The sequence below is a fragment of the Mobula birostris genome, chromosome 7 (genome assembly GCF_030028105.1).
Source record: "Mobula birostris isolate sMobBir1 chromosome 7, sMobBir1.hap1, whole genome shotgun sequence".
Classification (NCBI taxonomy): domain Eukaryota; kingdom Metazoa; phylum Chordata; class Chondrichthyes; order Myliobatiformes; family Myliobatidae; genus Mobula; species Mobula birostris.
Genome location: NC_092376.1, coordinates 11,369,860 through 11,385,101, shown reverse-complemented (window position 1 = coordinate 11,385,101; position 15,242 = coordinate 11,369,860). Strand labels below are relative to the sequence as shown.

Sequence of the window (15,242 nt, the reverse complement as noted above, 5' to 3'; positions counted from 1 at the left end):
GAGATTCAACAGTGACCCAGGTTCTTGCCGCAGCTTCCTCTCCCAATGCTCATTAGTATTTGAACTCCAGCCATCCTGGTTCCCTTCAGAGAGTGGAAAGGTGGCCTTCATTATCTCTCTCCTGACTGAGAGAGCCCCGGTCTGGGCCACCGCACATTGGGAACACAAGTCGGAGATTTGCTCGGATTCGAAGGATTTCATGGCTGCCATTAAAGTGAGGTTTCATCAGAGCCAGAGACAGCCGAGCCTCAGACCTCCTGATGAAGATTCGACAGTGGGGGACAGTCAGCGGACAACTACGTGATTGAATTTCAGACCTTGGCTCAGGAGAGCGGTTGGAACGGGATGGCCTCGGCCGTACTAAGGATTCCCAGATAAACTGAAGGATAGCCTTGCCTTGGGAGAGCCAGCAGAGAACTTAGTGGCTCTGGTCGACAGGTCCATCTGTCGCGGTAATCGTCTAGCAGAGCAGGAGTGGGACTATACCATGAGGTTGAAGAGGGCTAGCCTTAGCCCAGACTCATCACATCGTTGATCCATTCCCCAATCTTGGACCATGACCGGCCATCACCTGCTCAAGGTCCAGTCAAACCCATGCAGGTTGATAGGGAACAGGTTTTCACCGTGAGGAGAATTTTGGGCTCACATACTGTTCGAAGTGTTCGGCAATATCTCATGGACTGGGAAGGATTTGGACCAGAGGAGAGGTGCTGGGTGCCTGAAAGAGACATCTTGGATCTGGTTTTCATCCATGACTGCAATTACCATCTCTCCGAGCAGACAGGTCCATCGGCAGTCGGCCATAGCAGAGGGGGGTCCTATTACAACACACGCCTATCTGTGCCAGCTTCTCAGGTTTAGACTCTCTGACTCCCCTGAGTGTAGACAGCTGGCATGGCTCCTTTAAAGATTCAGGAGAGTCCCGCTAATTGCCAATCATGTTTTGGGCACCAAGGATTGAGCATTTAAAGTGCACCTGAACAGAGATTCCATGCCCAATTATAAGCCTACTCACAATTTTGTCTGGTGTTTGTTTTGTGCTCAGATTCTCGATCCAGTTTGAGACCGTGTCTCGATCCTAGCCTCGGATACTCCAGCATTTGATGCCAAGCCATCCTTGTCAAGGACTCTCATCACTTTGAGGCACACAGACCTCCAAATCTAGCAACAAGTTGTGATCCTCTATGAATGGACGGCTCCATATGGCCATGGTCTAGTACTAAGACTTTAGTAAGATTCTAAAGTCAGAATGAATGGGAGATACTAGTGTTCTATTGGTTGGTGGCTGGATTTAAACATAGAAACATAGAAAACCTACAGCACAATACAGGCTGTGCCGAACATGTCCTTACCTTAGAACTACCTAGGCTTACCTATAGCCCTCTATTTTTCTAAGCTCCATGTAGCCATCCAGGAGTCTCTTAAAAGACCCTATCGTTTCCACCTCCACCATTGCCACCGGCAGCCCATCCCACGCACTCACCATTCTCTGCGTATAAAACTTACCCCTGACATCTCCTCTGTACCTACTTCCAAGCAACTTAAAACTGTGCCCTCTCATGCTAGCCATTTCAGCCCTGGGAAAAGGTCCCTGACTATCCACACGATCAATGCCTCTCATCATCTTATACACCTCTATCAGGTCACCTCTCAACCTCCGTCGCTCCAAGGAGAAAAGGCTGAGTTCGCTCAACCTGTTTTCATAAGACATGCTCCCCAATCCAGGCAACGTCCTTGTAAATCTCCTCTGCACCATTTCTATCGTATCCATATCCTTCCTGTAGTAAGGCGACCAGAACTGAGCACAGTACTCCAAGTGGAGTCTGACCAGGGTCCTATATAGCTGCAGCTTATAACTTTATTTGCCACATATGCATTGAAATGACAAAACAGTGAAATGTATCATTTGCTTCAAATCAAATCAGCGAGGATTATGCAGGGCAGCCCACAAGTGTCGCCACGCTTCCAGCACCAATGAATAGATCATGATATCCAATACAGAGTGGCTTCAATTTGGCTGTTACAGTCTGCCTTAATCCAGGAGGTAATGATGATTAATATGTGCAATACCTGAGCAGGGACCAGTGATTACAGAAAGGATGGGTCAGTGTCGATTGCTGAGTATTGATCGTGTAATAGGTCATTGTACCTAGCCAGGGGATAGACATTGAAACACCATACATCTGCAGCATTCATCATAGTAGATCCATCAATAAGCAGTGATTTCAGGTCAAATTAATGCAAGGACATTTACCTTGACTCGTTGGAAATTGTCTGGCCAATAAAGCTACCTGGATGAGAGGTCAGACAAACTTGGATTGTTTTCTCTGGAGCAGAGATTTGATGGTTTACCAGATTATGCGGGGCATAGACAGAGTAGACAGACAGTATATTTTACTCAGAGTCGAAATATCTAATACCAGACTTAGGCGAGAGGCGGTAGTTTCAAAGGAGATGTGCGGGACAACATTTTGTACACGGAGAGCGGTGGATGCCTGGAATGCGCTGCCTGGGGTGGTGGTAAAGGCAGATACATTAGGAAATTTTAAGCCACATTTAGAGAGACACATAGATGTGAGGAAACTGTGATGATACGGACATTATGTAGGCAGAAGAGATTAGTTGGCTTTCAATTACTATTTTAACTGGTTTAGCACAACATTGTGGGCCGAAAGACCTGTTTCTTTCCAGTAAAATGTTCTAAGTTCTATGTTTTGGTCTGCTATCAATTGTAAGGGCTTGGAATGGAACATGCTAGAGTAGAACATAGAACATGGAAACCACAGACTAATACAGCACAGTGTGGGTGTATTGCCCTTAAGGAATTTATTTCACTTTGTTGGGTCTACGCTTTAAATGATTTGTTTGTAACTATTCTCTAGTTAAAGGTTGATAATTAAGTTCCAGTATAACGAAGGTAAATCCATTGGCTATGGTATAGCGCGGCGTGCGATGACGTCATCTCCGGTTTCGCCGCGTCTTATGCGTAACTTCCGGTTAGGGAAGGTGTGAAGGCGGGTGTCCTGCGAGCGGCATGATGGCGGAGAGCGCCGTTTCTACCCACACAGAAACATTCTAGAAACAACACCGTAAGTTCCTATGAAGGTATTTGAAGTAAAAATATTAGCGCGGTTTCTGTTAAGGAAGCGGCGGTTGGGGCGGCGCGGGTGCCGGCTTTTCAGTTTCAGGCGCGGGGTGGGCTCGGGCCCGGCGGCGTTTTGGCGGGACCCCCGCCCTCTCGCTTCTACTCGGGGCGGCTGGAGACTCTCGCTAAAAGGAGAGAGCGCGCATCGTCTCCGGAATGAAACAGACGCTCTATAGGTTTGTATTCTTTTATCAACAGTTTTCACCATACGATGTTAATGTGGAAAAGTGAACAGTAAATGGTTAACCTTACCACGACTCTGTCTTCATTGGCTCCGGCCTAACTTGGTGTTTAGTCAGAGTTTCAACACACTGCACCAGAACACTACAGACCATGATCAACCTAAGCCTTCAATCCTACAGAGCTCATAGCCCTCCAATTTTCTTACATTATGTGCCTATCTACAGTCTGCCTCAACGACTATCATCCAGTAGCATTTGCATCCACTGTGACGAAGGGCTTTGAGAGGTTGGATGTGAAGCATGTTAACTCCTGCCAGAGGATCCATTCCAATTTGCCTCCCGTCACAACAGGTGTCTCAACTCTCAACTCATTCCACAATCCATGGATTCACTTCCAAGGACTCTGCAATTCACCTCAGTATTATTTACTTACTTTTTGTATTTTCACAGTTTGTCTTTTGCTTATTGGTTGTTTGTCAGTCTTTCATTGATTCTGTTATAGAAACATGGAAATCTACAGCACATTACAGGCCCTTTGGCCCACAATGTTGTGCCGATCTTGTAATCTACTCTAGAAACTGCCTAGAATTTTCCTACCACCTGCCCTCTTTTTTTCTAAACTGCATGTACCTATCTAAGAGTCTCTTAAAAGACCCTGTTGTATCCACCTCTACCACTGTCACTGGCAGTGCATTCCACATAACCACCACTCTCTGTGTGAAAAACTTACTTTTGACATCCCCCTTGTACCTACTTCCAAACACCTTAAAACTATGCCCCTTCATGTTAGCCATTTCAGCCCTGGGAAGAAGCCTCTGGCTGTCCACACGATCAATGCCTGTCATCATCTTAAACACCTCTATCAGGTCACATCTCATCCTCCATCGCTCCAAGGAGAAAAGGCCAAGTTCACTCAACATATTCTCAGAAAGGAATATTCCTATTCTGCAGAATATAAGTATGCTCACAAGAAAATGACTCTCCAGGTTGTATGTAGTGACATGTATGTACTTTGATAATGAACTTACTTGGAACTTTGTACTTTGTACTTTTTTTGTGTGCTGCTTTTCATTGATTCTATTGATTGTATTTCTTTGTTCTGCTATGAATACCTGCAAGAAAATGAATCTCAAGGTAGTATATGGTGATGATGAATTCACTTTGACTTTGACTTGGAATCACTAAAGGGTCTTTAAAAGTCGCGAATGAATCAGCCTCTACCATCACCCCCAGTGGAGCATTTTAGGCACCCACCAATCTCTGTGTAAAAAGCCTATCCTAATCTTTCTTCTACTCACTTTAAACCATGTTTATCTGGTATTGGCCATTGCCATCTGGGAAAAAGGTAAGGCTGCTCACTCTGTAGACATGGAAAAGGTTGCAGATTATGGAAGTACAGAGTGACACACACAAAATGCTGGAGGAACTCAACAGGTCAGGCAACATCCATGGAAATGAATAAACAGTTGAGGTTTTGGACTGAGACTGTTCTTCAGGAATGAGAAGGAAGGGGGAAGATGCCAGAATAAAAAGGTTGAGGAGAGGAGGGGAAGGAGTATAACTAGAAAGTGATAGGTGAAGCCAGCTGGGTGGGAAAAGTAAAGAGCTGGAGAGAAAGGATCTGATAGGAGAGGACAGTGGACCATAGGAGAAAGGGAAGGATGAGGGGGCGTTTTTTTACCAGAATAGAAATCAATATTCATGCCATTGGGTTGGAGGCTGCCCAGAAGGAATATAAGGTGTTGCTCCTCCACCCTGAGTGTAGCCTCATCTTGGCACACAAGAGGAGGCCATGGACCAACGTGTCTGAATGAGAATGGGGATCCGAATTATAACGTTTGGCCACCAGGAAGTTCTGCTTTTGACAGATGGAGTGGAGGCGCTTAACGAAACTGTCCCCCAATTTACACGGGTTTCGCCAGTGCAGAGGAGGCCGCATTGGGAGCACCGGACACAATAGACAACCCCAGCAGATTCACAGGTGAAGTGTTTCCTCTACTGGAAGGGCTATTTGGAGCTCTGAATGGAGATGGGGGAGGAGGTGAATGGACAGATGTTCACTCTATATCTATGTTTTTCATAATTTCACACACGTCTATCAAGTCACTTCTCATTCATCATCGCTCCAAAGGGAAAAGCCCAGATTTGCTTAATCTTCCTTCTCTTGACATATCCACTGCTCCATGTTGCAACCCAGTAAATCTCCTCTGAAACTTCTCTAAAGCTTCCACATGCTTCCTGTAATGAGGAAATGCACTCTGTAATAAACTGATGATAATAATAGTAATATTAACTTTATTTATAGAGCACTTTTCATATCCTCAATATTGCTCATCGTGCTTTACAGTGGGATAAAGTACAAACGAAAATAAAATAGAAAATAAAAATAAATTTGAAAATTAAAGATAAAAAAGATGTTAGTTAAAAGCAAGGTTAAATAAATAAGTTTTATACTAGTGTTTAAAAGTGTCTATTGAGTCTTCATCCCTTATGGTTTTAGGAAATGAATTCCACAGTTTAGGAGCGTAGTTCACAAAAGCTGGCCTGTCAATTATCTTTTGAGGGAGTTTGTTTAAATTTAAGAGACCGACAGAAGAAGACCCAAGAGCTCAAGCAGGATTATAAAACAAAAGCAATTCTGTGATGTCATCCAGTCCCAGACCATTAAGAGATTTAAAAGCAAGCAGGAGAACTTTAAAATCAATTCTAAAAGCTACAGGAAGCCAAAGCAGAGTAGCTAGGATGGAAGCGATGTGCTCCTTCATCCTAGTTTTAGTTAAAACTCTAGCAGCAGCATTCTGAATGAGATGAAGTTTGTCAATTGATCCCCATGAACAGTATTCATTTGTGGAATTTGTTGCCACGTGCTGCTGTGGAGGCCAGGTCATTGGGTGTATTTAAGGCAGAGATTGATAGGTTCTTGATTGGACATGGCATCAAAGGTTATGGGGAGAAGGCTGGGAACTGGGGTTGAAGAGGAGGGAGAAAAAGGATCAGCCATGATTGAGTGGCGGAGCAGACTCAATGAGCCAATTGGCCTAATTCTGCTCCTATGTTTTACGGTCTTATGGTCTATACAAGACAACTTTTTCACTGTACCTCGTTACATGTGACTATAGTAACTTACTGCCCATTACTCCGCTGGCGTTTAGGGTAGTAATGAAGGTTCTCCATCTCTGGTGGTGTTCAGGGCATACTTCTTCATATCATTAGCTTTCTCTCTGCTTTCACTACCGTCAGTTATGCAAATCCCAGATGGAGACTCGGCAATACTGTCACACTCAGATGTAGAAGGATTCTTCAGTGCTGTTTCCATAATAATTTAGTTTTACCAGTCAGTGTTGTTAGCCCTGAGCTGAATCCCCGGACCTTGAAGGTCTGGTGGACCACTGTTACTCTGACCTCTACCCTTTGAACTTTTTGGCAAGGGTGACCTTACGGAGAGCCAAAGCATAAAACCTTGACCCCAGGCCACACAACTCTCTGGGTCATTGAGGCACGCAAGCCCCGAAACCTTGGCAAGGTTATGGTCCTCTTGAAGGGTTAATAATAAACCAATTCCAATTTCATTTCCATCTTGGTTGGCATGAACATAATGGGCCAAAGGACCTGTTTCCATGCTGTATGTCTCTATAAATCTCTCCAAAATAACCTGAGGAAATGTGCCTGATGTGGAAACTCATGACAAGATTTAAGTGTAACTCACACCAGAGTTACATTATGAGGTGATAAGAGTCTTAAAGTAATACAGCAAGAAACCAAGCCCTTCATCCCAAATCACCCATGCCAACCAAGGTGCCCACCTAATCTCATCCTTTTTACCATGGTTGTGAATCTTCCCAGCAGGAAAAAGAGTATTTTCAATTACTGCACAACTAAATTTCCTAGCCATGGAGATTACAGCTCAGAACAGTGGTGGACAGCTTGTTGAAAAAGATCCTGAGAGGCAGGATTTATGAGCATTTGGAGAGACATAATCTGATTAGGGATAGTCAGCACGGCTTTGTCAAGAGCAGGTCATACCTTACAAACATGATTGAGTTCTTTGAGGATGTAACAAGACACATTGATGAAGGTAGAGCAGTATATGGATTTCAGTAAGGTATTTGATAAGGTTCCTATGCAAGGCTCATTCTGAAAGTAATGAGACATGGGATCCAAGGAGACCTTACTTGGTAGATCGCGAATTGGTTTGCCCACAGAATGCAAAGGGTGATTGTAGATGGTTCATATTCCGCATAGAGGTCGGTGACCAGTGGTGTTCCACAGGGATCTGTTCTGGGATTCCTCCTCTTTGTAATTTTTATAAGTGACCTGGATGAATTGAATTTACTTTATTACTTACATCCTTCATTTACATGAGGAGTAAAAATCTTTATGTTACATCTCCATCTAAATGTGCAATGTGCAATTTATAGTAATTTATAATAAATAGTATGTACAACAGGGCAGTCAATATAACACAGAAATACAATTGTATTAGCAGGAATTAATTAGTGGGATGGTCTGGTGGAAGAAGCTGTCCCGGAGCCTGTTGGTCCTGGCTTTTATGATGTTGTACCATTTCCCAGTTGGTAGCAGCTGCAACAGTCTGTGGCTGGGGTGACTCAGGTCCCCAGTGATCCTTTGGGCCCTTTTTACACACCTGTCTTTGTAAATGTTCTGAATAGTGGGAAGTTCACATCTACAGATGCGCTGGGCTGTCTGCACCACTCTCTGCAGAGTCCAACTATTGAGGGAGGTACAGTTCCCATACCAGGCAGTGATGCAGCCAGTCAGGATGCTCTCAGTTGTGCCCCTGTAGAAAGTTCTTAGGATTTGGGGGCCCACACCAAACTTCTTCAACTGTCTGAGGTGACAGGCGCTGTTGTGCCTTTTTCACTATACATCTGGTGTGTACAGACCACATGAGGAAGTAGAAGGATGGGTTAGTAAGTCTGCTGATGACAGAAAGGTTGGGGCTGTTGTGGAGGGTCTGGAGGACTGTCAGAGGTTACAGCAGGACATTGATAGGATGCAGAACTGGGCTGAGAAGTGGCAGATGGAGGTCAACCCAGGTAAGTATGAAGTGGTTCATTTCTGTAGGTCAAATTTGAAGACAGAATATAATATTAATGGTAAGATTCTTGGCAGTGTGGAGACTCAGTGAGGTCTTGGGGTCTGAGTCCATAGGACACTCAAAGCTGCTGCACAGTTTGACAGTGTTGTTAAGAAGGTGCATGGTGTGTTAGCTTTCATCAACGGTGGGATTGAGTTCAAGAGCTGTGAGGTAATGTTACAGCTATATAAGACCTTAGTTAGATCCCACATGGAGTACTGTGTTCAGTTCTGGTCACCTCATTACAGGAAGGATGTGGATACTATAGAGAGAGTGCAGAGGAGATTTAGAAGGATGTTGCCTGGATTGGAGAGCATGCCTTATGAGAATACGTTGAATGTACCTGGCCTTTTCTCCTTGGAGCGCTGGAGGATCAGAGGTGACCTGCAAGAGCTGTATGAGATGATGAGAGTCATTAATCGTGTGGATAGTCAGAGGCTTTTTCCCAGGGCTGAAGTGGCTAACATGAGGGGCATAGTTTTAAGGTGCTTGGAAGTAGGTACAAAGGGGATGTCAGGGGGAAGTTTTTCTCACAGAAGATGGTGAGTGCGTGGAATGCACTGCCAGTGACAGTGGTAGAGGCAGATACTAAAGGGTCTTTTAAGAGACTCTTAGATAGGTACATGGAGCTGAGAAAAATAGAGGGCTATGCAGTAGGGAAATTCTAGAGTGGGTTACATGGCCGGCACAACATTGTGGGCCAAAGGGCCTGTAATGTGCTGTAGATACCTATGTTTCTAACAAGGCATTGATCAGTATTAGAATCAGAATCTGGTTTATCACTGGCATGTGTCATGAAATTTGTTGTTTTGCAGCAAAAGTACATTGCAATACGTAATTAAAAAAAACATAAATTACCGTGTGAAATATACATCATCACTATGTGCTGTGTTGTATGACGTGGCTTGACCATGATTGTTCTTGGCAAATTTTTCTACAGAAGTGGTTTTCCATTGCCTTCTGGGGAAAAGTCCTTACAACATAAGATGGGTGACCCCAGATATTATTAATATTCTTCAGAGACTGTCTGCCTGGTGTCAGTGGTCTCATAACTCAGACTGGTGATAAGCACCAGCTGCTCATACAACCATCCACCACCCTCTCCCATGGCTTCACGTGTCTCTGATCGGGGGGGGGGGGGGGGGGGGGAAAGCTAAGCAGATGCTACACCTTACCTAAGGGTAACCTGCAGGCTAGCAGTGGGAAAGAGCACCTTACACCTCCTTTGGTAGAGACAAGCCTCTACCCTACCAACTATATAGATAGAGATAGATAAATTAATATATAAATTAATAAATTGTGCAAAAAGAGAGCAAAAAAGAAACAAAAGTCATCAGGTAGTGTATATGGGTTCAATGCCCATTCAGAAACTTGATGGTAGAGGGGAAGAAGCTGTTTCTAAAATGTTGAGTGAGTGTCTTCAAGCTCCTGTTTCTCCTCCCTGAGGTAACAGTGAGAAGAGGGCATGTCCTGGGTGATGGGTACCCTTTATGATAGATACCACCTTTTTGAGGTACAAAGATGATGCAAAGATATGTGGAGGGGCAGCTAGTAATAAGGAAGCAGGGATTTTGCAGACAGACGTGGACCAGTTAGGAGAATGTGCAAAGAAGTGGACGATGGAATACAGAGTAGGGAAGTGTATGGGCACGCACATTTGCAGAAGAAATTAAGGCCGAGAATGTTTTTTTTTAACAGGGAGCAAATTCAAAACTCAGAAGTGCAAAGGGCTTGGGAGTCCTTGTGCAGGATCCTCAAAGATAAACTTGCAGATTGAGTCAGTGGTGAGGAAGGAAAATGCAACGTTAGCATTCATTTCAAGAGGACTAGAATATTAAGCAAGGATGTAATGTTGAGAATTTATAAGGCATTGGTCAGACCATGCTCGTCATGTGTTTTGTGTCCAATATCTAAGAAGGGAAGTGCTACCATTGGAGAGGGTCCAGAGGAGATTCATGAGAATTATCCCATTGAAACCAGTTTTAGGGCAGTCTAGGACCAGAGGGCACAGGCTCAGAATGGAGGAATGCCCATTTAGAACAGAGATGAGGAATTTCTTTAACCAGATAGTGGTGAATCTGTGGAATTTCATTGCCACAGAAGACTGGAGGTTAAGTCATTGCGTATATTTAAAGCAGATGTTGATAGGTCCTTGATTAGTAAGAGCATCAGAGTTTACAGGAAGAAGGCTGGAGAATGGGGTTGAGAGGGATAATAAATCAGCCATGATGGAATGAAGGAGCAGACTTGATGGGCCGAATGGTCTAATTCTGCTCCTATGCCTTATGGTCTAATGGCTAAAAGAGACGAGCCCTACTACCTCATTCACCTTGGTTTCTTAATCAAAGTTCACAAGTATTAATGCTTTAAAAGGTACAATTAAGTAATTAAATCATTACTTTGCCCAATGAATCAGTTTGCTACTTGGTGTTAATCACTGACTACAGAAAGAAAATGGGCCATTCAACCCAACAAGTCACAGCTAAGCATCAACCACCCATTTATACTAATCCTAACATCATCCCATTGTGTTCTCTCCATATTCCCATCAACTCTGCTGAAATTCCATCACTCATCCACAACTATTACAATTTGCAGTAGTGGATTCACCTGCCAGGTCTATGTGGAATGTGGGAGGAAACTGGAGCACCTGAAAGAGCACATCGACAATGAGCGCTGCCACGAGAACGCGGCATCCATCAAGGACCCTCAACCTCCCAGCCATGCTCTCTTCTCACTCCTGCCATCAGGAAGAAGGTGGTACAGGAGCCTTAGGTCTCACACCATCAGATTCACGAACAATTATTACCCTTCAGGCACCAGGTTCTTGAACCAAGGTGGACAATTTCACACACCTCAACTCTGAACTGATTGCACAACCTATGGACTCACTTTCAAGGACTCCACAACTCATCTTCTCAGTATTATTTATTTATATTTATTTGCTCAGTTTGTCTTCTATTGAAGATTGGTTGTCAGTCTTTGCTGTGTCCAGCGTTCCTTGATTCTATTGTATTTCTTTGTTTTCCTGTGAATGCCTGCAAGAAAATGATCACAAGGTGACACATACATAACTGATAACAAGTTTACTTTGAGTTTGACATGGCCACAGGGAGAAAATGCTAGCTCCAAGCAAAGAAGCACCTGATGTCACAACTGAACCCCAGTTTCTGGTGCTTCAAGGCAACTTTTACAGAGTGTGCCATTGCGTTAAGCTGGTGTCCTTTTCTGCATCAAACTCCAACATTACTGTAATGTACAGTGTAATCGATATTATATGACATTTGTACACTTCACGTCAGACTGATTAAACTGCCCTTCAATTACCAGACTGACTTCTGAAACAACAGAGCCTGTCTGAGGAAAGATTAAATCAGCCAAGTGTGTATGCAGGAAAGCTCAGAAGACTAACCAGAAGAATTAGTCACCTCGTTGTAGGAAGGATGCTGAAGTTTTGCAAAGGAGATTTTAAAATCAAAATATTCTGCAGATGCTGGAAATGTTGAGCAACACACGCAAAATGCTGGAGAACAACAATAGGTTAGACAGGATCTATGGAAATGAATGAAAAGTCAATGTTTCGGGCCAGGAACTTTCACCAGCACGGGAAAGGATGGGGAAAGAAGCCACAATCTACAGTAAATTAAGATAAATTAATTATATTATCATAGGTACCAGAAGAGATCAGACTCTTACCTGCACAAGGTAGAATGTTCTTCGGTCCATGTTGACGAAAACAGCAGTTCAATTCTTGGGTGTCTAAAATTCAAGGGAATAGTTCCCCAAAATATTCCTAAATCAATTGCTTCAGGATCAGAACCACATTTATTATCACTGACATACAGTTCTGTGCAAAAATCTTAGGGCATATATATGTAGCTAGGGTGCCTAAGATCCTTGCACAGGACTGTTGTAATTTTATGTATTGTACTACACCGCTCCCGCAAAAAAAATCCTGACATATGTGAGTGATGTTAAACCTGATTCTGATATGGGTCTCTATTGTGGGCTGAGAGTGGGAAGGGGGCAGGGAGAGGGGAAGCATGTTTAGGAAAGGGGGAAGGGATTAAGAGGCATCAGGGAGACATTCTATAATGATCAATAAACCAATTGTTTGGAATCTATTATCTGGTGTCTCAGAGCTGGGGCTGTCTGTGCCCATGCAACCCCTGCCCCTGGCACTTCTCTGCCCCGCCACCTGACGAACATCACTTTCAGTGCACTCTACCCTCACTGTTCTCGATATCCTTTGCTCCCGCCAGATTTACCAACTCGTTCTCTGCTCCATGTTGACAAATACAGTGCTGTGCAAAAGTCTTAGGTACCCTAGCTATATTATATACTGTATGAGCCTTTTACACGGTACTGTATATATGTATCCAATAACTAGTGCAAAAAGAGAGCAAAAATAATGAGGTAGTCTTCATTGTCCACTTCAAAATCTGATGGCAGAGGGGAAGAATGTGTTCCTAAAAGATTATTCCGGAAACATTATGTTAAAATATATATGATCATTCTCAATAGTCTACAGTGCACATGTTTTAAAAAATCATCTTCTGCTGGATCGAACACTGGCAGATCCCAAGGGATGGATCTTTGAAAAGTTCAGTAAAAAAAAAAGTAACTAGAAGTTTTAATATCATAAAAAGCATATTAAATACTACTTCAATAGATAGAAATATAGTTTCACTTTAAGGAAGAGATAACAAACTTTCATTCCTCAGGGACCGTAGCTAATTTTTGGAAGGTTTCCGAGTAGTACGTTGTTAATTAATTAAAAGAAGTTAGTTAATAACTTGTGTTTATGTAGAAATGGGGCAGGGCAGCCCATGATCCTTCTCGGGTTAAATTGGACCAGTTAAGCAAAGTAAGAAGATATTGCAAGGTGAGATAGGGGGCGAGGGGTTAAATTCAAAGGAGATCTGTGGAGCAAGTTACTTTTACACAGAGAGAAATGGGTGTCTGGAATTTGTTGCCAAGCAAGGTAGTGATGGCAGATACAATGGAAACATTTAAAAAGTTTATGGATGGACCAACTATAGAGGGATGTGGGCATTGTGTGGGCAAAAGGGAATGGTTTAGTTAAGCATTTCCTGCAATGCGACGAACAGGAAGGCTCTACAATGGGGTAGTCAAATCTGCCCAATGCATCACTCCTACCAGACAACCCAACATCAAGGTTATATATACAGAAAGGTGACAAAAAAGACCAGCAATGTAAGGAAAAATCCCATCACCCTGCTCATGGACAGTTTGTTTGTTTACTCATTTATTTACTTATTGAGATACAGTGCAGAATAGGCTTCTCCAGCTCTTCGAGCTGCGCTGCCCAGCAAAACCCTGTGATTTAATGTTAGGCTAATCACAAGTCAATTTACAATGACCAATTAACCTACCAACTGCTGCATCTTTGGGCTGTAGAGGAAACTGGAGCACTCAGAGGAATCCCACGTGGTCACAGGGAGAACAGATAAATTCATTACAGACAGCAGCGGGAACTGAACCCAGGTCACTGGTACTGTAAAGCAATATGCTAACCACCATGCAACCATCCCACTCCCATCAGGGAAGAGGCTACATAGCATCCATGACAGGACCACCAGACTCAAAAACATTTACTTTCCCCAAGCAGTAAGGCTGATCAACACCTCCACCCACTCACTAATCCATCCCTCCACACCTCCAACCACCACTACATTATCATTTCCTGTCAGAATCACACATTTACTTAATGTCACTTTATGAACAAACTATCAACCGGTATATAAGCTATCTTATGTATTGATATCTATTGTGTTTTTTATTATTGTTTTATTTACCTTACTGTTGTTTTTTGTACAGCATTGGACCCAGAGTAACAATTATTTTTTTCTCCTCTACACTTGTGTACAGGAAATTGGGTGACAGGGTGGAAATATATCTCCACCAAAAGAGGTATAAGGTGCTCCTCCCTCCACTAGCCTGCAGGTTTCCCTTGGACAAGGTGTAGCACCTGATCAGGGTCATGTGAGACCAAAGGAGCAGATAGTGGATGGTCATATAAGCAGCTGATGCATATCACAAGTTATACGACCACTGACACCAGGCAGACAATCGCTTAAGAGTATTGATAAAGGTTGGAGTCACCTGTCTTGTGAAGATACTGCCCAGAAGAAGGCAATGGTGAACTACTTGTGTAGAAAACTTTGCTGAGAACAATCTTGGTTATGGAAAGTCCCTGATCGCCTACATCATACGACACATAATGAACTGGAGATGATATTAAACAATCCTGAATCTTGTATTTAATTACTAGTTTAATTAGTCTAACAAAATATCCTGGACCGAAGGGCCTGTTTCTGTGCGATGCTGTTCAATGTTCTATGTTTTATAAAGGTCAGATGACTAAAGGCTCAGTCAGAGTGGTTGATTGGTGGAAAAATTAGAGGGGGAGAGGTGAAGACAGTTGGGGAAGGAAGTTCCATCCCTGTTTCTCACCCAAATGAAAATAAGCCCACTTAGATTAGGAAAAAGTATTTAGCATAGGCATGGGTCAATTTAAATTTTCCAAAGCTAGGTTTTGCTGAAAAAATATTGAGAGATATTGAGCTAAAGATGGAGGATCCAACAGCCAAAAGCAAATGGAACAAGAGAATGGTCTCATGGGTCCAAAAGTCAATTATTTTTCCAATGTTTCACAAACTTTTATAACAAATTCATTAAATAAAAATGTGTTGTTTCTGCCCTTTACACCACTGGCACTTAGGGCAGCAATGAAAATCCTCCATTTTCATTGCTGTTTCCGTAACAGTTTTTTTTGACTAGTCAGGGTTATTAG

The 15,242-nt window shown here is 43.1% G+C and overlaps 1 long non-coding RNA gene across 2 annotated transcripts in view; it reads left to right on the top strand.

Annotated features, from left to right (window-relative positions):
* The first annotated feature begins 3,006 nt into the window (after window positions 1-3,006).
* Window positions 3,007-15,242, top strand: part of LOC140200012 (uncharacterized) — a 28,105-nt gene continuing 15,869 nt past the window's right edge. For both annotated transcript variants that reach the window (XR_011886543.1, XR_011886542.1), the window contains exon 1: window positions 3,007-3,089. This is a non-coding gene — a long non-coding RNA (uncharacterized lncRNA). The remainder of the gene's footprint in view (window positions 3,090-15,242) is intronic.